The sequence below is a fragment of the Nicotiana attenuata genome, chromosome 11 (genome assembly GCF_001879085.1).
Source record: "Nicotiana attenuata strain UT chromosome 11, NIATTr2, whole genome shotgun sequence".
In the NCBI taxonomy this organism is placed as follows: Eukaryota; Viridiplantae; Streptophyta; class Magnoliopsida; order Solanales; family Solanaceae; genus Nicotiana; species Nicotiana attenuata.
Window position 1 is genome coordinate 47,028,151 of NC_031999.1, and position 26,977 is coordinate 47,055,127.

The 26,977-nt window shown below is 41.1% G+C and overlaps 1 pseudogene; it reads right to left on the reverse strand.

The window, feature by feature from the left end:
• On the reverse strand, positions 1,001-3,612 carry LOC109234857 (annotated as a pseudogene).

Genomic DNA, 26,977 nt, shown 5'->3' on the forward strand with positions numbered 1-26,977 from the left:
TAGCAGATGCTCTATCTATAGTACGTGCCCCTCCTCTGCCTCTACCTCTGCCTCGGACCCGGCCTTTTTTACGGCTCTACAAGGGGGCGCGGGTGTCTACTCATCTGATCTGGTAGTGCGTGTGCTCACCATCTTTGAGAGAATAGAAATACAAAAGCTCAAGCTCCGAAATCAATAAATCCACATGAAAAGGAATGAAAGAAGTGAAATTTTCTAATAGTCTCGTAGCCTCTCGGAGATAAGTACAGACGTCTCCATACCAATCCGCATGAATCTACTAAAATTTCTCGTGACTCGTAGAACCTAGAGCTCTGATGCCAACTTATCACGACCCAAAATCCTCCATAGGAGCCGTGATGGCACCTAGTTTCTAAAACTAGGTAAGCCTAACCCTTAACATCTATTTAAAATAGTAAAACATGATATAACGTAACGGAGTTTAATATAAATGCGAAAAAAGAGTAATACAGGTCACAACGGCAATACTCAACAAAACTCCCCAAATCCAGGTAATACATAGTCACGAGCTCTTTTTGAATACAAGGGAATATCTCTTAATTCAGTACTGTTTAAAATACATAAACAATATAAATGAAACAAGATGGTGACTCCTAAGTCTGCGGTCGGATCATGCAGGGATACCTTAAACTCTCCGGTGTACCAAAAACCTCACTATTGCTCAGCTCGATCTGAAGTACCTAGATCGGTAAAAAAAAATATGCAGAAGCGTAGTATGAGTGCACCACAATCGGTACCCACTAAGTATCAAGACTAACCTCGGTGGAGTAGTGTCGAGTTTCAAGTCATTTGATACTCACTAGACAATAACCCGTGCAATGAATATATCAAAGAATACTGATAATTGAAATATAATTGAAAACAATAATTGTAATCCCTTTAGAACATGTAGTAACAACTCAGCGTAGTAAAACCCATCTTTGATCAAGAAACATCAAATAGAGGTAAGGCATGTGACAAAATGTAAAAGACGGCCATTAACTCAAGTAAATGCAAAATGTAAGCTTTCAGATTCAATTATGAGAATAGANCCTTGAGCGGATCCCACGTTCCCCAAGACGTTGGTACTCTAAACTAGAAAAGTAAATGCTTGAGCTTGAGAAGCTTCTGGTCCAGTAGGTCCGTAAAATTCACTAGGATAAGCGGTATTATTGAACCAGACAAAACAACAAGCAATGAAACCAAAACGACTAAAGCCCCTAAACTATAAGATAAGTAAGCCTCTCCAGACCATACAAGTGCGCGTCGAGCCCATGCGAAGGGTTTGGTTAAGATATGCCAGATTCCACCAAGTATACAAATGGAACCTAACCATACATGTCCTCCGATTATATCTTCTAAATCGTCCACACTAACAATCCATCCTTCCCCTCCAAAAGGGGATTTTAGTAAATAACCAAATATGATACTCGGGCTAAGGGTCAAGTTGGTAATTTTTCTTACATCTCCCCCTCCCGGAGCCCAGGTATCATATACGCCCCCAAAATAAAGAGCCTTGAATACTAGAAGAAAAGCACCTAGACCTAACAAGAATACATAGTCACGAGCTCTTTTTGAATACAAGGGAATATCTCTTAATTCAGTACTGTTTAAAATACATAAACAATATAAATGAAACAAGATGGTGACTCCTAAGTCTGCGGTCGGATCATGCAGGGATACCTTAAACTCTCCGGTGTACCAAAAACCTCACTATTGCTCAGCTCGATCTGAAGTACCTAGATCGGTAAAAAAAAATATGCAGAAGCGTAGTATGAGTGCACCACAATCGGTACCCACTAAGTATCAAGACTAACCTCGGTGGAGTAGTGTCGAGTTTCAAGTCATTTGATACTCACTAGACAATAACCCGTGCAATGAATATATCAAAGAATACTGATAATTGAAATATAATTGAAAACAATAATTGTAATCCCTTTAGAACATGTAGTAACAACTCAGCGTAGTAAAACCCATCTTTGATCAAGAAACATCAAATAGAGGTAAGGCATGTGACAAAATGTAAAAGACGGCCATTAACTCAAGTAAATGCAAAATGTAAGCTTTCAGATTCAATTATGAGAATAGAATATTAACACCGTCTCAACATAATCACAACACCAAGACCCGAAATATTACATAACATCATCAAAATGCCACCCTTATTATGCCGCATGTGCATATATCAATGGTATGCCACTCTTATTTTGCCAATGCACATATAGCCACCCTTCTTTTGCCATGTGGGCAATCCCAGATAATGCGACCCTTATTTCACCCCACGCGCACAACAATAGACACAATCACACATCAAAAAACCTCAGGCTGACACCCCAATCAATCCGCTCAGTATGTCTACCAGTGCCAGGTACCAGAAAAATAATAATGCCAAGTGTCACAATATCACAACAATGGTACCAAATTTTCCTCAAAGTATAAGTTCACAACTTTCAACAACCGTGCACGACGACATAACAAATAATCACAGATGTGGAGAGGGGTTCAATAAACAAAGCATGACTATGGCTAAGTGAAAGAAATGATCATGATCAAATAGTCATAAAGTGATATCACAAGTTTCATATAAAGTTCATTATCAAATTAAGGCATATTAATAGCCTACAGTCTATTCTGGTCAAAACCACACATAGTACCTGTATACACGCTCGTCACATCATGTACACATCTCTTATCACATCATAGAAATCAACAATTAGGATTAGAACCTAAGAGGTATTTCCCCCACACAAGGTTAGGCAAGATACTTACCTAAAATGAACCAAATCAATACTCAAAAAAGTCCTTTCCCGTGTAAATCAACCTCCATACGGCTCGAATCTAGCCAACATAATTTAATATAATAAATAAAAGTCATAGGAAACGATTCTGAATAATAAAGATTCAATCTTTAATTAAAAGGTCAACTCAAAAATTCAACCCCCAACATGCACCCCGGAACCCGACCAAACTCATAAATTCTTAACACACATTCCAACCTGAAATCGACCCTCAAATCACTAACTCTCACTATCAAAAATCATAGAAAAAAATCCCCAAATTTCACCTTAAATTTTCATAAATTAGGTATAATAATCTATGGGCAATCAATATCTAACATCAAAAGTGAGTGAAGATCACTTACCCCTTCAATTGTGAAGAAAAGCACTCCAAAGTCATTCTTAGCCGAGCTCCACAACTCCAAATGTGGGAGGAAAAAAAAAACCCTTCTAATATAAAACTACCCAACAAAACCGCACTTGAAGTCTACATAGTCGTACCTGCGATGCCGCAACAGCAGAAAAACCATCGCATATGCGAAAATGACTAACTTCCCGACTAGCTGCTTTTACGAGCCCCAAGCCGCTTCTCCGGAAAAACCTACGCACCTGCGCATGCGCACCTTTGCACCATGGTCCACTTATCCGGACTTTCTATGCCAGCCTCCTCCTTCGCACCTGCGCTCAAATGGCCGCACTTGCAGCAACGCATCTGCGGCCAAGCCCCCTGAAGACGCAAAAACACTAGAAGCTCACAGTCTTCAGCAATGCCAACAAATCCAAAAATGGTCCAAACTCAATCCGAAACAACCCCGGGGCCTCCAGGACCCTGTCCCATCATTCCAACCAATCCTAAAACATAATATGGACATACTTGAAGCCTAAAATCACACCAAACAATATCAAAAACACAAATCGTACCTCAATTCAAGCCTAAGGAAACTAATGAACTTTCCAAATTCAAAACTTATGCCGAACAAGCCTAAAGAACTCGTAGTGACCTCAAATTTTGCGTGCAAATCCCAAATAATACAATAGACCTGTTTCAACTCCTGGAACCAAAATATGAACCCTATACAATCAAAGACAACTCCCGATGAAACCTATTAACCTTCCAAACCTTCAACTTTTAAACTTTCGCCAAAAAAACCATGTGAGCCTAAGGACCTCCAAATCCACATACTGACATACACCTATGTCCAAAATCAGCATACAAAGCTATCGAAACCATCAAAACTCTATTCCGGAGTCGTCTACACAAAGTCAAACTTCGGTCAACTCTTAGAACTTAAGCTTCCAACCTTGGGACTAAGTTTCACAATTCACTCTAAAGCCTTCCAAAACCAAACAACCAAAACGGCAATTCATGTAATCACAAATACATATAAGCAAGGCATTAAATAGGGTCAACGAGGCCAAAATACTCAAAACGACTAGTCGGATCGTTACAACTCAAAATCTAAAGCGTCTCCGTATTGATAAGGTGAGTACACTTCAAGGGAATTTAAGGAGTATTTTCGAGCCATAGGACCAGACATGAAAAGACAGTTTCTGGAAACCCACAACATAATAGTAGCTGAGAGGATGAATCGCACTATTGTTGAGAAGGTGAGAAGCATGCTCAAATGGCTGAATTATCTAAGTTATTCTAGGGTGATATAGTACAGATAGCCCGTTTACCTGATCAATCGTAGTCCCTAAGTTCCATTGAAGTTTGATCCTAGAGAGAGTTTAGACCAACAAGGAGGTGTCCTACTCGCATTTTAAGGCGTTCGGTTGCAAAGCTTTTGCATATGTACCAAAAGAGTAGATAACAAAGTTGGATGGTAAATTTGTTCCCTGAATGTTCATTGGATATGGAGATAAAGAGTTTGGGTATAGATTCTGAGATCTGATAAAAAAGAAGGTCATCAAAAATAGAGATATAATCTTTTGAGAATATAAAGTTAGAAGTGCTGATGATCTATCAGAGAAGGTCAAGAAAGAGAATGGTATAGTCTGTAACATTATTACCATTCCTTCAATTTCTGACGATCCCACAAGTACAGAAAGTACGAACGACGAGGTTTTCAAGCAGGGCGAGGAACCTGATGAGACTTTGAGCAAGGCAAGAAACTTAATAATTATGTCGAGCAAGTGGAATACCTTACTCAGGAAGAAAATAACAATCTAAACCTTTGAGGAGATTAGAAAGGCAAAAGGTACAGTCATCCAAGTACCCTTCCTCAGAGTATATCCTTATTTGTGATGAAGAGGAGTCAATAATTCTTAAGGAGGTGTTATCCCATCCAAAATAGGACCAATAAATGAAAGTCATGCAAGAAGAGAAGGAATCTCTACAGGAAAATGGGACGTACAAGCTGGTCGAACTTCTAAATGGTAATGAATTGCTCAAGTGCAAGTGAGTCTTTAAACTCAAGAAAGATGGAAACGACAAGCTGGTCAGGTACAAAACTCGATTCATGGTAAAAGGTTTTAAGTAGAAGAGATGTATTGATTTTAAGAAAAATAAAATTATCAAAATAACTTCTACTTTTGAGCTTAGCAACTAGCCTAGATCTTGATGTGGAGCAGTTGGCTGTGAAAACTATATTTCTTCGTGGAGACTTGGAAGATGAGATTTATATGGAGCATCCAGAAGGATTTGAAGTAGCTAAAAAAATAGATTGATGTGCAAATTGAATAAGAATCCCTATGGATTGAAGCAGGCACAAAAGCAGTGGTACATGAAGTATGACTCATTCATAAAAAGTCAAACGTACACAAAGACCTTTTCAAATCCATGTGTATACTTCAAAGGATTTTTTGACAAAAACTTTATTATTTTATTGTTGTATATGGATGACATATTGATTGTAGGATACAACAAAGAGTTGATTGCAAGTTTAAAAGAGATTTGTCTAAATCATTTGACATGAAAGACTTGGGCCTAGCACAACAAATTTTAGGGATGAAGATTATTGGGAACAAACAAGCAGAAAGTTGTCGCCATAGCAGGAGATGTACATTAAATGTGTACTAGAATGCTTCAACATGAAGAGTGTTAAGTCTATTAGTTCACTTCTTGCTAGTCATCTATAAAAGAGCAAGAAGATGTACCTTACAACAAAGCAAGATAAAGAGAGCACGGCCAGAGTTCCTTATTCTTCAGCGGTTGAAAGCCTAATGTATGCAATGGTATGCTTTAGATTTGTTATTGCTCATGCAGTTGGTGTTGTTAGAAAGTTCCTTGAAAATTTTGAAAAAGAACATCGAGAAGCAGTCAAGTCGATACGCAGGTAGCTGAGAGGTAATACGGTAGCCTGCTTGAATTTTGGAGGATCTAACCCAACCTTGAAGGGTTACACAGATGCTTATATGGCTGGTGATCTTGATAACAAAAATCTATATTGATACCTATTCATATTTTTAGGGGGAGCTATACCATGATAGTCGAAAATGCAGAATTATTTCGCACTCTATATAACTTAAGCAAAGTATATTGCTGCTATTGAAGTTGTCAAAGAGATGATATGGTTGAAGCGATTCTTTCAAGATCTTGGATTTCATTAGAAGGAGGATGTCGTCTAGTGTGACAGTCAAAGTGCAATCGATTTGAGCAAGAAGGTCATGTACCATGTAAGAAATAAGCATATCAACATACGTTATCACTGGATTTGAGAAAAGATAGAGGACGGATCTATGCAGGTTTAAGAAGATCCTTACAAGTGAGAATCCTTTAGATATGCCGTCCAAGATGGTACCAAGAAATAAATTTGAGTTGTACAAAGAACTTGTCGGCAAACACTCAAACTAGAAACAGGTACGACCTCCTTCAGGTGAATGGGGCTGGATGAGAATATTTGTAGGGTACATTCCATATAATATAGGCATGTGAATAAAATAGGATTGAGCCTATTGGCCAAAGACTTGGATTTCATTCTTGGGGGAAATGAAAGAAGTTTGTGTTGGAGGATTTTTGGGCTTTTCTCTTGTGCTTTAATTTTGATCTTGGAGACCAAATAATGTTTCATTTTGTTCATTTCCAAACATTAAGAGCAAAAAAAGTGTAAAGTATCACAGACGGGGTGTGAGGAAATAGTCTGTGAGAAAGATAGAGAGTGTAAACGATATTATAGTAAGGTGGAAATATAAAACTAGGGTTATTTCTTTGAGACGTGGAAGTGAGGCTGGATTCACAAGCCATCCCCAAGAAAGGGAGCTTTAATAAGCTCTAGTTTATAATTTCAAGTAATAGAGAGATAGACGATGATGTCACACTACGGGTTGGAGTTGGGTGGATGAAATAAAGGCTCGCTTCTGGGGTTATGTGTGATAAGAAAGTGCCACCAAGACTTAAGGTTAGTTTTACAGAATGGTGGTTAGATCGACTGTCTTGTATATGGGGGAGTGTTTTCCTGTTTAGAATACTCATGTCCAAAAGATGAAAGTAGCAAAAATGAGGATGCTGAGATAGATGTATGGACATACCAGGAGAGATAAGATTAGGAATGAAGATATCTGAGACAAGGTGGGAGTGGCCCATGTGGAGGATAAGATGAGGGAAGCAAGGTTGAGATGGTATGGGCATGTGAAGAGGATGTGCATAGATGTCCCTGTGAGGAGGTGTGAGAGTTTTGCTATGGTGGGGCTTAGGAGATGTAGAGGTTGGACTAAGAAGTATTGGGGAGAGGTGATTAGGCATGACATGACGCAATTTCATCTTACTGACGAAACGACCCTTGATAGGAGGGTGTGGAGGTTGGGAATTAGAATAGAAGGTTAGTATATAGCTGGGAGTGTCTCCTTTGCATGCCGGTAGTATTAGTATTAGTCTCGTACTTTCGTAACTTCTTATCCGTAGATTTCTTTTACTATATTTCGGTTCTTTTGCTTCGATTATTATATCATTTTGCCACATATCACCTTATCTTGTTGTTTTTCCTACTTGCTATGTATGCTTCTTTTTCACTTTTACTTTGAGTCGGGGTCTATCAGAAACAATCTCTCTACCTTCACAAGGTAGAGGTAAGGTCTGCGTACATTCTACGCTCCCCAGACCCCACTTTATGGGATTATACCGGGTTTGCTGGTGTTGGTGTTGGTTATTTCTTTGAGTGTTATAGTAGTCTTTATGGGATTATTTCTTTGCTGGTGTTGGTGTTGTTATTTCTTTTAGTGTCAGGTCCTCTTTTATTCATGTTGAGTACCATATCTTGATGGTACGTTAGTATTCCGCTTCTATACCGTAAATATTATTTTCGTGGGTCCTTTATTGGAAATAACTAATGTTTTGAAGCTTTAGTAATGTGTGTTCTTTGTACAATTCGTTGCCTATTCATGCCTAATTATTTATACGTTCCGTGGTCATTCGTACCTAGGCTCATCATCAAGAAGGAAAAGAACTTAACTTGATCAGCTAATTAGGCAATGTTGACCTTGACGATTCAGATTTTCTTTCTCTATTGGACTAGCTATTCGACTAATCTATGTGAAATTTTAGTGTTAACAACTATACCTAGTAAGTTGACACTTGATAGATCCAGTCTACCAAAACTTCACCCGTGACCAACCACAACTGCTAATGTAATGCGCCACAGCTAGCTCACCCATGAAGCTTATTTATGACTGAAACCAGCTCAATCGCAGACCATTCCTCAGCATAGTTTTTGTGGAAAAAAGACCTGCTTATGCTTCATTACTTCACACTTTACCATCTTCTTCTATTTCTGCTACCCAACAACCCCTGCAGTCCTTACAAAAATTGATTTGGTTGCCAAATTTTCTCACATTCTACTATGCAAAGTTTTTCCAATTCAGTTAGGCTTAAAAGGACAATGCACAATCGGATTTCTTAATCTTCTTCATTTGTTAGATTGTTTAACATTACCCAAAGACTTTGTCTCGGTATAGTCTAGGCCAGTATATCACATCAAATTTGAAGGAGAATTATATCAACTCAGAATTAATCGTTCATTGGATTCCATGGTTCAATCGGGCGAAATGGCTTTATACGTCAACATGCACAAGATTATTTTAGGATCTATTTGTAGATTGTAGGCAGTGAAGTATGTATCGAGAAAATAGAAGGTTTATTTTTCTTGTTCTCTTTACTTCTTTTCTTTCTATAAACATAGAAAAGAACTTTGCATATGTGAGCTTTGCAGTAATCATCCTGATAGCAAGAGTATATGCAAATAGATCATCATTATTTCTTGTCAGAACATTATATTACTATAATAGTTCTAAAGGTTTATACTATTAACTTGTAACAACTCAGCCGGTCATTTTTGAGTATTTAGCCTTGTTTTCCCTATTTGATGCTTTACGCATGTGTATTTGTTGTTACATGATTTGCGGGGATGGTTGGATAGGTATCGAGAAGGTTTTGGATTGATTTGGCCTTGGTTGGAGGCTAAAGTTGTAAGAGTTGACCGAAATTTGACTTTTATCTAGATGACTCCTGAATGGTGTTTTGGAGGTTCCTATGTTGATTTGGTTCTATTTGGCGAAAGTTGGAAAGTTGAAGGTTTGGAAGGTTGATTGATTTGACCGAGAGTTAAGTTTTATGATATCAAGTTCAGATTATGGTTCCGGGAGCTGGAATAGGTCCATTGTGTCATTTGAGACTTGCATGCAAAATTTGAAGTCATTCCAAATTGTTTAGGCATGTTCGGCGTAAGTTTTGAATTTGAAAGTTTGGATTAGTTCCTTAGGCTTGAATTGAGGTGCGATTCATGGTCTTGATGTTGTTTTGTGTAACTTGAGGCCTCATAAGTTTGTGTTATGTTTTGGGATTGGTTGGTGTGATTGGATAGGGTCTCGGGGGGCTCGGGTGAGTTTTGGATGGGTTTCTGATCTTTTTCCCTTGTTTTGGACTACTAATTTGTTGATGTCTAGTTTCTTTCATCGCGATCGCGGAGAGAATTTGGTGTCGGGCGAGGTTTGTTCTTCGTGTTCGCGTAGGAGAGATTGCGTTCACGGAGCTTGAGAGGTAGTGTCCTTCACAATCGCAAAGGGAGATAGCGTTCGCGTAGAGGAAGGCCGGTTGGGGGTGATGGCACGCATTTGTTCTTCGCGATCGCATGTATGAGAACACGTTCACGTAGGCCCAGCAGGTCGAGCACCGTGTTTGCGAGGGTGTCCTCGTGTTCGCGTAGATGGGTTAGCAGCTGGGCGGAGATTTTGCCTTCGCGACTACGATGTAGGTCTCGCAATTGCGATGTGTATACATGGGCAGATCATTTAAGTACTCTATTTCGAGGGTTTTGGTTTTTTTTAATCACATTTTGAATTGTAGAGTTCGGATTTGGGCGATTTTGGAGGGAATTTTCATAATTTGGATTGGGGTAAAGACTTTTTACTCGGATTTGTTTATTATTCATCATTCCAACCTTGATTTTAGCGATTGAGTGATAAATGTAAGTGAAGAAATTGGGAATCTTAGTAAAAACTTTTCTAAAGTAAAAATTTATGATTTGAAGGTCGATTTGAGGTCGGAATTGGATAAATCACATATATTTGAGATCGTATTGGAATGTGTGTTCAGAATTTTTGAGTTTGGTCGGGTTACGGGGTGCAAGCCCGGAGTTGACTTTTTGAGTTGACTTTACATAATTAAACAAAGATATTAGCCTTATCGTTTGAGCTTGTTTCCTTTGGCCTTTATTGATATTATTAAGTTGTTTTGGTTAGATTTGAACCGTCCAGAGGTTGATTCACGCGGGAAGGGCTTCTTAGAGTATTGACTTAGCTTGTTTGAGATAAGTATCTTTGCCTAACTTTGTGTGGGAGAATTTTCCCTTAATATTTGGTCTAATTTGCATTACTTGTGCTATGTGAAACGACATGCACACAAGGTGACGCATGGGTACACGAGCGTATGTATGGTAATTGTCCGAATTAGACCCTAGGCTATTAATATGCCTTGAATTGGGGTTGTTTGTTATATGAAATATGTTTTATTATCGTTCATTCCCCGTACCCTTATGTTATTGTTATGATTCTTGTACACATTGTTGTGGAGCCGTGGACTATATCTTATTATAACTTCGGTATTATTGTTGTGGTGATGTTGTGGCACATGTCTACGTGTGGGTGATTGTATTTATGTGGAGTATAAGGGTGGCGAGATGTGCATACGGTGAAATAAGGGTGGTGTTCATTGATGCACATGCGGCGAGATAAAGGGGGCTTATGCGCGTGTTGCAATGAAGGGAAATACTTCATTGTGATGCGCACGCATCGAGATAAAGGAGCTTATGCCCGTCTAGCTATATAAGGGAAAATATTTTATTGTGAACCTCACGCGGAGTCATAAGGGTGGGTTGTTGATTATGTTATGTGGTTTTTCGGGGTTATTCTTGATGTTACTCTTGTGTTGGAAGATGATCTGAACATATCTTTGTTTGCATTAAATGATTTCACTTTGTGTTTTACGAGTTGTTGGTTAATTTGTCGTGCTATCACATGTCTTATTCTTTGATGATATTTATTTTGTTATGTTTTTTTCTGTAAGTTTTATATTGATATTCTGCACAGGTTATTTGACTAGTGAGTGTCTTGACTTGGACCTCGTCACTACTCCACCGAGGTTAGTCTTGATACTTACATGGTACCGATTATGGTGTACTCGTACTATGCTTCTGCATATTTTTGTGCAGATCCTGGTACCTCGGATCGTGGTGGTCGCTAGAGAGTCGAGCCAGAGCTGTGGAGACTTCAAGGTATACCTATTGTCCCGCTCGCAGGACTCGGAGCCACCCTCTTTAGTTGCTTTATTATTATTTATGTATTCCAAATAGTGATGTACCCTTTGAGACTTATTATGTACTTCTTGTAGCGCTTATGACTCAGTATTACCGGCTTTTTGGATGTGTGTCTATTGTATTCACTTTACGGCTATGTTATGGCATTTTCCAGATTTTTTTAATAGTTAAGTTGCTTTATTCTATTTGATCTCATCATGTGTTAGCCTTACCAAGTCTTAGAGGCTTGGTGCCATGACAATCCTTAAGGTGGGATTTTGGGTCGTGACAAGTTGGTATCAGAGCTTTAGGTTCATAGGTTTTACGAGTCATAAGCAAGTTTAGTATAGTCTTGCGGATCGGTACGGAGACATATGTACTTATCTTCGAGAGTCGAAGTAACTATTAGAAAATTCCACCTCTTTCATTCCTTATTATGTAGATTTATTGATTTTGAAGTTTAAGACTGTCTTTCTATTCTCTCACAGATGGTGAGGACACGAGCTTCAGTTGCTGATGATGTTGTCCCCAAGGCTAGTGTTTTTAGGGGCCAGGGCAGAGGTAGAGGCCGAGATGGTGCAAGTGTTATAGCTAGAGCACCTGCCAGAGCAGCAGCTGAGGAGCCACTAGTAGCTCCGGATGGGGAGCAGGTACCCGAGGCGCCTGTTGCTACCCCTAGACTTTAGGAGACTTTTGAATATTTTCTAAGCATGTTTGGTACCTTGGATCAGGTAGGGTTGATCCTAGTTGCACCAGTTACTTCTCAGGCCGGAGGAGGAGCTTAGACTCCCAACGCTCGTACTCTAGAGCAACGGGCTCATATTGATCAGGCTCCAGGTGCTATACCGGTGCAGCTCGTGATTGCAGTTCAGCCCGAGGTTAGGCTTGTGGAATCATAAGAGGAGCAGAAGAGGTTCATGAAGTATCATCCTCCTACTTTCAGTGGCGCAACTTCTGACGATGCATAGGGTTTTGTAGACCAGTGTCACCCTATTTTGCGCATTATGGGCATAGTGGATTTGAGCGGGGTCAACCTTACTACTTTCCAACTGACGGGGCCGGCATATAGATGGTGGAAGACTTATTAGGAGGGCAGGCCAACTGACCCAACGCCACTTACTTGGGCTCAATTCACTGACCTCTTTTTGAGGGAGTTCAATCCGCAGATCCTTAGGGATGCGTTGCACACTAAGTTCCAGTAGTTGCGCTAGGGGACTATGACTGTGTTCGAGTATTCTATGAGGTTTGCTGAGTTATCTCATCATGCACCTACTTTGGTCTCTAATGTTAGGGAGAGAGTTCGCCGATTAATTGAGGTACTCGGTTATGATCTCAGATTTGGGATGGCACGGGAGTTGGAGACTGATACTCTATTTCATCAGGTTGTGGAGATCGCTACGAGGTTGGAGTGTATCCACGACTAGGAGAGAGGGGATAGGGAGTCCAAGAGGCCTCGAGATTTTGGAGGGTTTAGTGGTTCCCGCTCTACAATTTCAGCTCGTCATGCCAGAGGTTATATCAGTCGATCAGTTCAATCTGCACTTCAGGTTACCCACAGTGCTCCAGGTGTTGAGGGACCTCAGAGTACTCATTTTGGATAGCCATCTTCCAGTGCACCTCCTGCACGAGGTTCCTACAGCGGCTATTCTAGTCATCAGGGTCAGACTCAGTACCAGTAGCCACACCCGCAGAGATGTTATTTTGAGTGTGGTGATACTAGACATATAGTGAGGGATTGTCCCAGACTTAGGATGGGTGGACCTCTACATGGTAGTCAAGCTATGGTTTCTACTCTAGTTGTTACTCTACCTGCACAGCCAGCTAAGGGTGGAGGACAAGCGAGTAGAGGGCATCCTAGAGAGGGAGGTCAGGCCTATTGTTATGCATTCCTCGGTAGGGCTGAGGCAGTTGTATCAGATGCTGTCATTATAGGTATTGTTATGATTTTCCATAGAGATGCATAAGTTTTATTTGATCCGAGTTCCACTTATTCGTATGTGTCATCATATTTTGCTTCATATTTGAATATGTCTCGTGGTTCTTGGAGTACTCTTGTTTATGTGTCTACACCCGTCGTAGATTCTATTATGGTAGACCGGGTCTATCGTTCTTGTTTGGTCACGATTGAGGGCTATGAGACTAGGGTTAACATTCTGTTACTCAATATGGTGGATTTTGATGTGATTTTGGGCATGGATTAGTTGTCATCATATCACACTAAGTCCGTGATGTTCGCGATGATAGGGTTGCTGAGGTTGGAGTGGTGAGGTTCATTGGGTCATGATCTTAATAGGGTGGTGTCTTTTCTGAAGGCGCAACGGATGATTGAGAAAGGGTGATTGGCATACTTATCCATTGTGAGGGATGTTAGTGGTAATACTCCTACCGTTGAGACGGTTTAGGTAGTGAGAGAATTTCCAGATCTGTTTTCAGCAAATCTACCGGGCATACCACCCGATAGGGATATTAATTTTGGTATTGACTTGGTACCGGGCACTCAGCCCAATATATTCCACCATATCGCATGGCTCCAGTAAAGTTGAAGGAATTTTAGGAACAGCTTCAACAGTTGCTAGATAAAGGTTTCATCAGATTGGGTGTTTTACCTTAGGGTGCTCCAATTCTATTTATGAAGAAGAAAGACGGATCTATGAGGATGTGTATTGACTATAGGCAGCTGGACAAGGTTGTTATCAAGAAAAAGTACCCACTATCATGTATTGATAATTGATTTGATCACTTTCAGGATACTAGGGTATTCTCAAATATTGATTTGAGATTGGGGTACCATCAGCTGAAGAGTCGGGCTTCAGATATTCGGAAGACGACTTCAAGACTCGCTATGGTCACTATGAGTTTTTGGTGATGTCTTTTGGGCTGACCAATGCCCCAGCAACTTTTATGCACTTGATGTACAATGTATTCCAGCCCTATGTTAATTCCTTCCTCATCGTGTTCATTAATGATATATTGGTGTATTCTCGCAGCCGAGAGGATTAGGAGCAATATTTGAGGATCCTGCTCTAGTCCTTGAGGAAAAAGAAGTTATATGCTAAATTTTCCAAATGCGAGTTTTGGTTAGACTCGGTGGCATTCTTGGGCCACATGGTGTCAAGTGAAGGGATTAAGGTGGATCCGAACAAGATTGAGATAGTTCAGAGTTGGCCTAGACCTTCTACTGCTAGATACAAAGTTTTCTATGTTTGGCTGGATATTTTTGCCGTTTCGTGGAGGGCTTTTTATCCATAGTAGTACCTTTGACTAGATTAACTCATAAGGGTGCCCCACTCAGGTGGTCTGACGAGTGTGGGGAGAGATTTTAGAAGATCAAGACTGCCTTGACTACATCTTAAGTTCTTATTTCTCCTTCACCATCGGGTTCTTATACAATATATTGTGATGTTTCACGAATTGGCATTGGGTGTGTGTTGATGCAGGAGGATAGAGTGATTGCTTATGTTTCGCGTCTGTTGAAGCCCCATGAGAAGAACTACCCAGTGCACGACTTGGAGTTAGCAGCCATTGTTTATGCGCTTAAGATTTGGAGGCACTATCTTTACGACGTGTCTTGTGAGGTGTTCACGGATCACAGAACTATTCAACACTTATTAAAACAAAAGGATCTAAACTTGAGGCAACGGAGGTGGTTAGATATACTAAAGGACTATGATATCACTATTCGTTATCATCCCGAGAGCGCCAATGTGGTGGCCGACGCTTTGAGTAGGAAGGCTAAGAGTATATGGAGTATTCCTTTTGTTCTGGTTAGGGAGAGACCGTTAGCTTTGGATGTTTAGGCTTTGGCAAGCAGGTACGTGAGGTTGGATGTTTCAGAGCGTTTCATGGTCTTCTTTATTTGAGCGGATCAAGGCACGTCAGTATGATGATACCCACTTTCTTGTCCTTAAGGACACGGTGTAGCACAATGATGCCAAGGAGGTGACTATTGGTGATGATGGGGTATTGAGACTTCAAGACCGGATTTGTGTGCCCAATGTGGATGGGCTAGAGGAGCTAATTATTTAGGAGGCCCATCATTTGCGGTATTTCCTTCATCCGGACGCCGTGAAGATGTACCATGATTTGAAGCAACACTACTGGTGGAGACAGAGTGAAGAAAGATATTGTGGAGTATATTGGCTCGGTGTTTGAACTGTCAGCAGGTTAAGTAGGAGCATCAGAGACTGGGTGATTTGCTTCACAGGCTTGATATTACGGATTGGAAGTGAGAGCGTATCACTATGGATTTTGTAGTTGGACTTCCATGGACCTTGAGGAGATTCGACGTTGTGTGGGTCATAATGGACAGACTGACCAAGTCAGCACACTTCGTATCAGTCATGACTACCTACTCTTCAAAGCAACTGACTCGGATTTATCTTCATGAGATTGTTCGTCTTCATGGTGTTCCAGTGTCTATTACATTGGATCAAGGCACGCAGTTCATAATGCATTTTTGGAGAGCTGTGCAGCGAGAGTTGGCACACAGGTCGAGCTGAGTACAGCATTTCATTCACAAATGGACGAATAGTTCGAGTACACTATTCGGATTTTGGAGAAGATGTTACGTGTTTGTGTCATTGATCTTGGGGGCTATTGGGATCAGTGTCTATTGCTAGCAGATTTCACCTACAACAACAGCTATCAGTCGCGCATCCATATAGCCCATACAAGGCCTTATATGGGAGGCAATGTCGTTCTTCGATTGGTTGGTTTGAGCCGGGAGAGGCTAGGTTGTTGGGCACCGATTTAATCCGTGATGCCTTAGAGAAGGTGAAGTTGACTCAAGATGTTTTGTATAGCGCAGTCCAGGCAAAAGAGTTATGATGATATGAGGTGTCACGGTCCAAAATCCCACCTTAAGGATCGTGATGACACCTAGTCTCTAAAACTAGGTAAGCCAATCACCAACAATAGTTAAACCAATAAAACATGATATTATGAAGCAGAGTTTAATATAAATGCGAAAGTAAAGGTGTTACAAGATAACACGGCGATAATCACAACAAATCCCCAAGACTGGGTAGTATAGAGTCACGAACTCTAACTGAATACATAGAAATAACTCAAAATACAATACTGTTCAGATTGAGAATTGATAGTATAAATATAAGGAAAGGACTCCAATGGACTACGACAATCAAAGAAAACACTCACCACCTGGATCGGCTATTTCCAACACCTAGATCTGCACACAAAAATGTGCAGAAGTGTAGTATGAGTGCACCATGGTCGGTACCCAATAAGTATCAAGACTAACCTCGGTGGAATAGTGACAAGGTTCAAGTCAAGACACTCACTAATCAAATAACCTATGCAAAATATCAAGAACCGGTAAAAAAGAATAATAACGCAAAGCAATAACTATAATCTCATCAAATTAAGCGATAACCATTTAAAACAAATAAAAGAATCATTCTGTCAATAAGTCATCAAATAGAACACACACACGGAACTTCGTGATTTTCAATCACCCTCGTACGGTAAAGGCCTCATGCCACATTATAAGCCATACAGCCCACATCAAAAACCTTGTGCCACAATATAAGTAACACTCGCACGACAAAGACCTCGTGCCACAACATGAGTCACACTCACACGACAAAGACCTTGTGTGTCACGACCCAAACCAATGGGCCGCAACTGGCACCCGGTACCTTACTCAACCGAGTACCAACATAACGTATCTTTCATATCATTCTATCATAGGTAAATGAACCGGAGTAAAGCATGAGGGAATACAAACTTATACATATGAAGTAAGGCCGGCAAGATTCTTTATATATTCGAAACATAGGCCAGCAAGGCCATACAAGTATCCGTATACATGACATCTGTCTACCAGCCTCTAAGAGTACATACTTATCATAAAGGTCGGGATAGGGCCTTGCTATACCAAACAATACGCGTCTAAATCATACTGACCAAACAAGCAACTCCGGAGCAAAATGGAGCGCACCAACATCTTCCGCTGAGCTGATAGCCTACTTGGAGGAATCTCGACCTGTCTATCAGGACCTGCGGGCATGAAACGCAGCGTCCCCAGGCAGAAGGGACGTCAGTACGAATAATGTACTGAGTATGTAAGGCACATAAATATGTACATAAAAGACACGGAAGAAATATAGAGTAAGTGACTCAACCTGTAAGTCTGGATAACTCTGTAAATCATGAAATACTTATAGTGTGATGCATATGCGTATGAATGTCATATCGTGCATAGGTACATATGTTCATAACATCATCAAGCCTCTGAAGGCATTCCATCATATCATTTCGGCCACTGTGGGCAAAGTCATCAACATATACCAGCTGATCAGGTGGTGGTGCGTATATAACGCCATAACCTTTCCCATATCCCATATACATATATATACATATATGTACGCGTATATAACGCCATCTGATCATGGGTCAATGTGCATGTATAAATGCATGAAATGCATATGAAATACGTTAATAAAATCTCTTGGCACGTCATAAGACCATTATGCCTCTGATTAACATCATGAAATAAACTATATCAATTTACGTATTTTCTGAGACCCATGAACTTAGAATAATAAGACATATGGGGAATCAAGAACATAGGCGTCTCTAGTATTTCTATGAATAGAGTCATTTATGGAAGTTGTGCATTGGCTCGTTTCGTTCGTGTTGTATAGATCATGCCAAAAAGAAAGAAGAGATAGCCTTAACATACCTGTATGATCTCTTCCCTATCACTCAACCAAGCTCAACACAGCTTCTTGCATCTACAACAAGTGAAATGATATTGTCGTTAACATATAATGTCATACCATCGTATTTGGCTAGTCGCATGACTTAAGGAAAATCGGGCAGCAACTCCCCTATTTTTAATACATCCCAAAGACCACTAAGGGTCATCAAAAACCCAACAACAACAACTATAACCAACACTAGCAACAACAACAATATAATCCAATATGAGTTTCTCCGATTATCTTAACAAATGTATTGAGCGGCAAGCTCGTTTCTTTTACTCATAACAAGATATAAATTGAATCCAACTCATATTCCATAAATTAGTTTATAACCTTCATAGCATCATACTTATATGTACCATATTATTTCATGTTTAAAACCTCCACAAAATGCCTTCCGAAACAGCCCCATACGTCTAGCACCTTAATTTTTATCGTCAATCACTTATTTTTTATCTTTTCTTCTTCAATCAACTTAATTAAATCCTAGAAAAGCTTAACAACAGCATCCACAACATTATTAAATTATTTCTCACAATTTTCAGCAACCACAAAATAGTCCAACCAAAAAGACAACTGTATCCCATGTTCCTTCAAGTGCATCTTATGAGTTTTCACTCAAACAACACAACAAACACAAGATTAACCTTAGGCACAATCAAGAATATGTAATAAATACCTTGGAAAGAATCTACAACTCGAAACCCCATCCCAACTTAGCTCACAATAGCCCTCAATCACACCACAACATCATAGAAGTATTCTCTTGTAGTCTTTAACACCTTTGATGAGGATTTGAGTTGATTTCTCTTGAGTTTAATTCTTGGAACCTTGGACAAGTTCTTTGAGAGTATTTTGCAGTAATTGATCTCTGTATATTGACGAAATATAATGGATAAAAACAACTTATAAGCCCACCGGCTCAATTCTCCAAGCAGGTGAGTAAGTTGCCTGCTTGGTAGCTTGAGCAGTATCACTTCGGACACTTGTATCTCTCTACTCCAATATCTTATTGACAAACGGTTTGCAGCGTTGGAAACTAGACACATAGCTATTTAATTCAATATAAATATCTCCATGTAACTCTCAATATATTGGGAGAAAACTGCGTCGCAATTTGGCCTATAAACCTGCCAGTTTCTCCGAAGTGCGGCAACGTGACTTGGTGACCCTTACTTTAAAAATCCATATTTATCTACCCCGATGTCGTATGAATAAATGGTTTGGACCGTTGGAAACTAGGTTCCAAGACCTTCATTTTTCTATGATATATGACCCAAAATGACATCATAAAGCTTACGAATTTAATTTCTTAAAATGGCTCATTACAAGGCAAATCTTAACTCGATTTTTCCGTAAGTTAAATCCAATTTTTCCCAAACTTTATATTTATGTCAAACATCATATATAGTCATATTATTACTTTACACATTCATTCATGATTAACAAGTCTCATATTCATTATACTCACCTTAGAACGCATAAGGTGTAACACCAAACTTGTCGACTATCGACAAAACTTATCTTCTTCAATTCATTTAGCTTCTAAGCCTTCCAACCATCTTGGTACTTCTTATTCATGATCTTAAATATTATTAAGTTCCACGGTAACATGATTAACTTACTTTATAAATTTTTTTCAAAGATGATTTCATTTCTGAGCTTACATCAATTGACTTACGACGTACTCTTAAGTACGAAAACATGGGGTGTAACAACATTTCCCCCTTTCGAACATTCGTCCTCGAATGTTGATTGATGCGCTTATCAGTCTCATACCCCATAGCTCTTACGAATATATAAATATTGTCCTTGCCATCTAGCCAACTACTTTGTGAACAAATCTAAAGGCCAGGGCATTCCTCTTTTAGGCCTCTTTCTCACACCACGACTTGTAGTCGGAATCCTTCATCATGTAGCCTATACCACCTTTTTCCTTGTATGTGCGCCTATACGACTCTTCCCTCCAGCTTTTTCCTCAAGTTTTTACCCAATCTCTAGGCCTCACCTTGTAAACATATACAGAGCTTTACAAGATGTCTCTCTGGGCATCTCTAGGTATACTGAAGTTCTTCGCTCGGTACTTTGATGAACCTACCAATATTGCTATACCTTACTTCATGGACCCGGTTATCCATCCATATGACTTTACCGCCTCTAGGTAGGTCATACTGTAATTACTGAGGCCTGTCACCAAACTCCAGGTTATTCTCGTTGCTTATCCTATATGCATAATATCTAAGTCCTTTAATGCTTCCTCATTATTGTTCATCTTAAGAACGACGACCTAATCTCATCTTATACTTTGTGACCTTTGTCCATTCATTGTTGATTCACCTCAATAGTGATCTACAATTTACCACAGATAACTTGAAACTTCTTACGTAATCATTATGGCCCATGTTGCATCGAGGAACATCTAGAGTAATTTCCATAACCATTTTTCATAGCATCCCAATGTGATTCACGTTACGTGGGTGTGTCAATCCTGTACAATTCATGAAATCTCCCTTTTTCCAAATAGTTACTCAATCAAAGGCCCAAACGTCATCCCTTATTTATCGCAACTACATCCTCATTCTATTACCAGGGCAGCATTCCATCTCTTCTAAATGCTACTAGTCTTAGACTCCTTTGAGTTCTTTTAGGCTATACTGAGCTTTCTATAACTTACAGAAACCATCAGCTCTTTTGTTTTCCTGTGCTTAATTCCAAGGACTTATCCATTTCTCGTCACCTTCTTACTCGCACTTTCTTGTCCTTATTCATGTCTTCCTAAAACCTGTCGCTTCACCATACTTTAGCTTGCGACCTATACATGCCTATTTATACTACTCGCAATCTTCCTTCAACTTGCTTGCGCCATATATTTCCTTGTGCTATTCTGGATCATCAAGCGAGACAACACATCGTCTCTAACTCTTCTTTACTCTCTTAATCAGGCTTTCCGATGCCTAGAACCCATAGGCTGGAAGGCATGCCACCGCTATCTTTCCTGGATACTGAATCCCTACGCTTCTAGCCTTTTATCCGAAGTAAGGACTAATCACAACCTTCTGCACTTAAGTGTCTCGTACGTTGTTCACCTTTACCTTACCTGCTTTAAAATCTCGCATAACATCTTCTATCCCTTTCATAACTTCCCTTATACATAGGTATGATTTACATCCACAACTTGAAGCTCTATTGTAATACTTACCCCCTGGTGTATACACAATCCGGTGGGAGCTTCATACTAACTTCTTATGAGGCTGGTACTCTTCTAACTGTCTTTCTCGTAGAGCCGTTATATAATATGGTTGTCGTACTATCTCTCTTGTACCTTTGATATTAAGGGTGATCCTGCAATGTTCTCAATCGCGATTTCTATAATTTTCTAGGTCCAATAATCAGACTCCTGATTTACTTGGTTTATGTGACTCTTTAGTTTCCTCTTCCTTCTGATCAGTCTTTATGTAGGCTTAAGACATCTTCCAGTCTGCGGCCCATGGTATTAGTCATTACTTTAGCCTTTCATGGACGCTATGGAATACCCGTGACACCATCATCTAACAATTCAATCCTTTGTTTATGATCTGGACTCAATTCCTTTCTTTTTTTTTAACTTATACCAGAGTCTTCTAGGCTGTATGATTGTCAACATATATGTTGCATGGATAATACTCCAAAATCTTAAGTGCGTTCATAACGTAACTAATTCTGGATCATTGTTCGAATTATTCCTTTCGTTTCTTCTCAGCTTTCTTCAAACGTAGGCTATTACTTTTCCTAGTCTTTCTGCCGCTTGTAGCATGCATACTTAGCTTTTCTTAGTTCCCACACATGACGGAATTTCCGTGCAACTCACATGATCTCGAATCCTACTTTCTTATAGAGTGCATACAATGTTGTAGTGAGACTGTTGTTACAAGACCATTCCTCTTTAGGTCACTATGCTTAGGTTGAAGCCTTCTTCCTTATTTCCTTAGCTAGTCTTTTATTGTAGTACTTAGTGAGGACCCTCTGATTCTTGCAAGGCTACGAGCTTATTATATCATTTACCCGGCGGAATTTTTGATGTTTTATCTTAATTATCATTATCCTTACTTACTTACCTTCATGCCCTTTTGCTCGTAGGGCAGCTTCTAAGCTGATATTTTGATTGTCTTCTCAGTGGCACTCTCTTTTATCTCCATATCACTTATACGGTACCTTTAACTACCCCAACTCCTATCTTAATATTTCTCAAGGTTACGATTTGTAACGACCCGGCCAATCGTTTCATGAGTTACCGCTCCATTTCCCCCCATTTTTGCTTCTTTGTGCTTTGTTCATCTGTGTTATATGGTATCCGGTTATTCGGTTTGAATTCGGAATGGTTTTGGAAAGGTCTGAGACACTTAGTCTCTTAAGTTGGTCTTTTAGTTGGAAAAGTCAATCGGAAGTTGACTTGTGAGCAAATGTTCTCGGAATTTGGTTTTTATGATTCAGATAGCTTCGGCAGTTGATTTGGGACTTAGGAGCGTGATCGGAATGTGTTTTGGAGGTTCGAGGGTAGATTTAGGCTTGAATTGGCGAAATTGGAATTTTGGCGTTTCCCGATTGATAGTGGAAATTTTGATATCGGGGTCGGAATGGAATTCCGGGAGTTTCAGTAGGTCCGTTGTGTCATATGGGATGTGTGTACAAAATTTCAGGTCATTCGGACGAGGTTTGATAGACTTTTTGATCAAAAGTAGAATTCGGAAGTTTTTGGAAACCTTAGGCTTGAATTCAATGTTATTTCGTTGATTTGATGTTATTTTAGGTGTTTCGAAGATTGGTATAAGTTTGGATAGTGGTATATGACTTGTCCGTACTTTTGGTTGCGGTCCCGGGGCCTCGGGATGATTTCGGGTGGTTGACGGGAAGTTTGGAGTTGGAAATTTGCAGCTGAAACTGCTGAAGTTCCGCTCATAACCGCACCATGCAGCTTGGGGACCGCAGGTGCGGGACCGCAGAAGCACAAGGAGCTGGAACCGCAGATGTGGATGTTCGAGCGCACCTACAATGGCGCAGGTGCGAGATATTGATCGCATGTGCGAGATATTGATCGCAGGTGCGGTCCTTGAGCGGTTAGGTGGATTCCGCAGATGCGCACCGGGGACCGCAGGTGCGGATCCGCAGGTGCGAGATTTCTACCGCAGAAGCGTTTTAGCTAGGGTAGAACATATAAATTTAGCCCTTCGCGATTTTTGTGTGGTTTTTCACCATTTTTCATACGGGTTTGAGCTTGGGAGAGCAAATTGAAGAGGGAATTCAAGAGGATTTCCTGGAGGTAAGGTTTTTGGACCCTAAACTTGTTTCTATGTTGGTTTTTACCTGTTTAAGCTTGAACTTTATAATAATTAGTTGCTGAATTTGAGGAACTAGGGCTTGAAATCGGAGACCTTTGATTAGGGATTTGAGGGGTCGTTTGTGGTCGGATTTTGGTATATTTGATATGTACGAACTCGTGAGAGTGTAAGGATTCTATTGATCTGACTTTTAATGGATTTCAAGACGTGGGCTCGAGGGTCGGGTTTGGTCAATTTTGGGGTTTTTGATGTAAATTAGTTATTTTTGAGTAGGTTTTGTTCCTTTAGCGTATATTGATGAGTATATTCTGGTTTTGGATAGATTTGGAACATTCGGAGGCTAATACGAGAGGCAAGGGCATCGCGGGCTAGAATTTGGAACGGATTGAGGTAAGTAATGATTGTAAATGTTGTCCTGAGGGTATGAAACCCCGGATTTCACATCGTTGTGCTATATTGAGGTGATGCACACGCTAGATGATGAGCGTGGGGTCGTGCACCATTGGGGATTGTGACTTGGTCCATCCCGTACTACTATTAAGTCGCGTATTTAATTGGAAACAGTTTGTTATGATTATATTTTGGAAAGTAATACTATGTTTGGGGCTGAATGCCGTGTTTGGGCCTTGTGCCGACTGTCTTGGACCCTTAGGGGCTTTTTACTATTATTCCTCACTGTTTTGGCGTATTCTTACTGCTCAGCTACCTTTACTTTTATTACTTACTGAGTTGGCATACTCACATTACTCCATGCACCCTGTGTGCAGATCCAGGAGTCTCGGGTCACGCTAGCGAGTGCTGATTTGTCTTCCAGCAGGCTTTCGGAGTTGACTAGGTAACTTCTTGGCGTTCGCAGCCCAGTGCTTCTCCTTCCTATCTTTACTCCGCTTTGCATTAGCTTTGTTTCAGACTATGTTGTCTTGTCAAATTTCTAGACGAGTTATAGTTTCTCATGACTGGTGACACCTTGATGTCGGGCTGTGTTTTGTTTCCGCATTGTTCTATTCTACCTTACAATTTGGGATTTTAGTTTATTGATGACTTTTAAATGACTTATTATTATTGTTGGGTTGGTTTTGGGGTTTGTGTCGGCTGGCCTAGTTTCACGATAGGCGCCATCACGACCGGGTCCGTTTTAGGGTTGTGACAAGTTGGTATCAGAGCCTAGGTTACATAGGTCTCACGAGTCATGAGAAGGTTTAGTAGTATCTCGCGGATCGGTACGGAGACGTCTGTATTTATCCTTGGGAGGCTGCAGAACCTTTAGGAAAACTTCATATTCTTGAATTCCTATCGTGCGAATCTGTTGATTCTAGTACTAAACTTGTGTCATTCTATTCTATCACAGATGGTGAGGACACACGCTACCGGTCAGGATGGATGACGACCAGTACCACCAGCTGGGGCCACTAGAGGCCGTGGTAGGGGGAGGGGTGTAGCCCACACAGTAGCTATGGCAGCACCTGCAGATCCACCAGCAGCCCCAGTTCAGGATCAGTTCCCAGCTGTGGACGCTCCAGCAGCACCAGCTCAGGCACCGGCTGTGACTATTGTCATTCCGAGCCTTCAGGAGACCTTGGCTCAGATCTTGACCATCTGCACCAGTCTTGCTCAAGCGGTTGCAGTTTCTACTACCTTAGCCACTTCTCAGGCCGGGGGAGGCACTCAGACTCCCGCTGCCCGCACACTCGAGCAGGTTGTTTAAGGATTGCAGACACCGGAGGCACCCAGCCAGTGGTAGCTGCTCCGGGTTATGTATCTCTGGTTATGCCAGAGGACGAGCAGCGCCGATTGGAGAGGTTTGGTAGACTTCAGCCTCCGACTTTCAGTGGTACAGAGGGCGAGGATGCCCAGGGTTTCTTCGACAGTTGTCAGAGGATTCTTCGCACTGCGGGTATTCTGGAGACCAGTGGGGTCGCTTTTACTACTTTTTAGTTTTCTGGAGCTGCCTTCACGTGGAAGGAGGATTACGAGAGGCGTAGGCCTGTTGGTGCGGCGCCCCTTACCTGGCAGCAGTTCTCCGTTCTCTTTTTGGAGAAGTATGTGCCATAGTCCCATAGGGAGGAGCTGTGCAGGCAGTTCGAGCAGTTGCGACAGGGAGATATGACTGTGACGCAGTACGAGATGAGGTTCTTAGAGTTAGCTCGTCATGCTATTTGGCTGGTTTCTACGGATAGAGAGAGGATCAGGAGGTTCGTTGATGGCCTCACATATCAGCTTCGGATTCTTATGACCCGGGAGAGGGTGTCAGGTGCTACTTTTGAGGAGGTTGTTGAATCGCTCGCGAGATTGAGTCAGTTCATCGCTAGGAGCGAGAGGAGAGGGAGGCCAAGAGGCCTCAGGGATCTGGTAGTTTTGGGGGTGCTCCTTCGAGAGGTTAGTTTCAGCACGGCAGAGGCCGCCCATTCAGCACGCTCAGTCAGCTCGCCCAGGTTATCGTGGGGCATCATCGGGCCATGGTTCTCATAGTTCTCACTAGGTTCATTCCTCACTCAGTGCCCTTCCAGCCCAGAGTTCGTCCCGTGCTCCATCAGTTCAGGGCTCTTCTATACCAGGTTCTTCAGCTAGTCATCCCGGTGCTATGGGTTCCCTTCAGTCCCCATCTCCAGCACCAAGGAGTTTTTATGAGTGTGGGGAGTTGGGACATATGTGGAGGTAGTGTCCTCGTCATCTTGGGGTTCATCTCAGCAGAGGAGTCAGCCCTCGACTTCAGCACCAGTTACTTCACCACCCGCCCCGCCAGCTATGGGTGGAGGACAGTCAGCTAGGGGTCGCCCAAGAAGAGGAGGTCGATCAGGTGGTGGTCAGGCCCGTTTCTATGCACTCCCAGCTAGGCTTGATGCTATTGCTTCAGATGCAGTGATTGCAGGTATTGTATCAGTCTGCCACAAAGATGCCTTTGTGTTATTTGATCCTGGTTCCATTTTTTCATATGTGTCATCATATTTTGCCCGTTATGATTGCAGGTATTGTCTCAGTCTGCCACAAAGATGCCTCTGTGTTATTTGATCCTGGTTCCACTTCTTTATATTTGTCATCATATTTTGCCCGTTATTTGGATACGCCCCGTGAGTCTCTTGTTTCATTTGTTCGTGTATCTATACCGGTGGGCGATACTATTATTGTGGACCGTGTGTACCGGTCGTGTGTGGTGACCATTGGGGGTCTAGAGACCGGAGTGGATCTTTTGTTACTCTGTATGGTGGATTTTGATGTGATTTTGGGCATGGATTGGTTATCTCCGTGCCGTGCTATTCTGAACTGTCATGCTAAGACAGTGATGTTGGCTATACCGAGTGTGCCACAGATTGAGTAGAGAGATTCGACAGATTTTGTTCCCAGCAGGGTGATTTCATTTTTGAAGGCCCAGCGGATGGTTGGGAAGGGTTGTCTTCATACTTAGCATTTGTCAGGGATGTCAGTGCAGAGACTCCCAG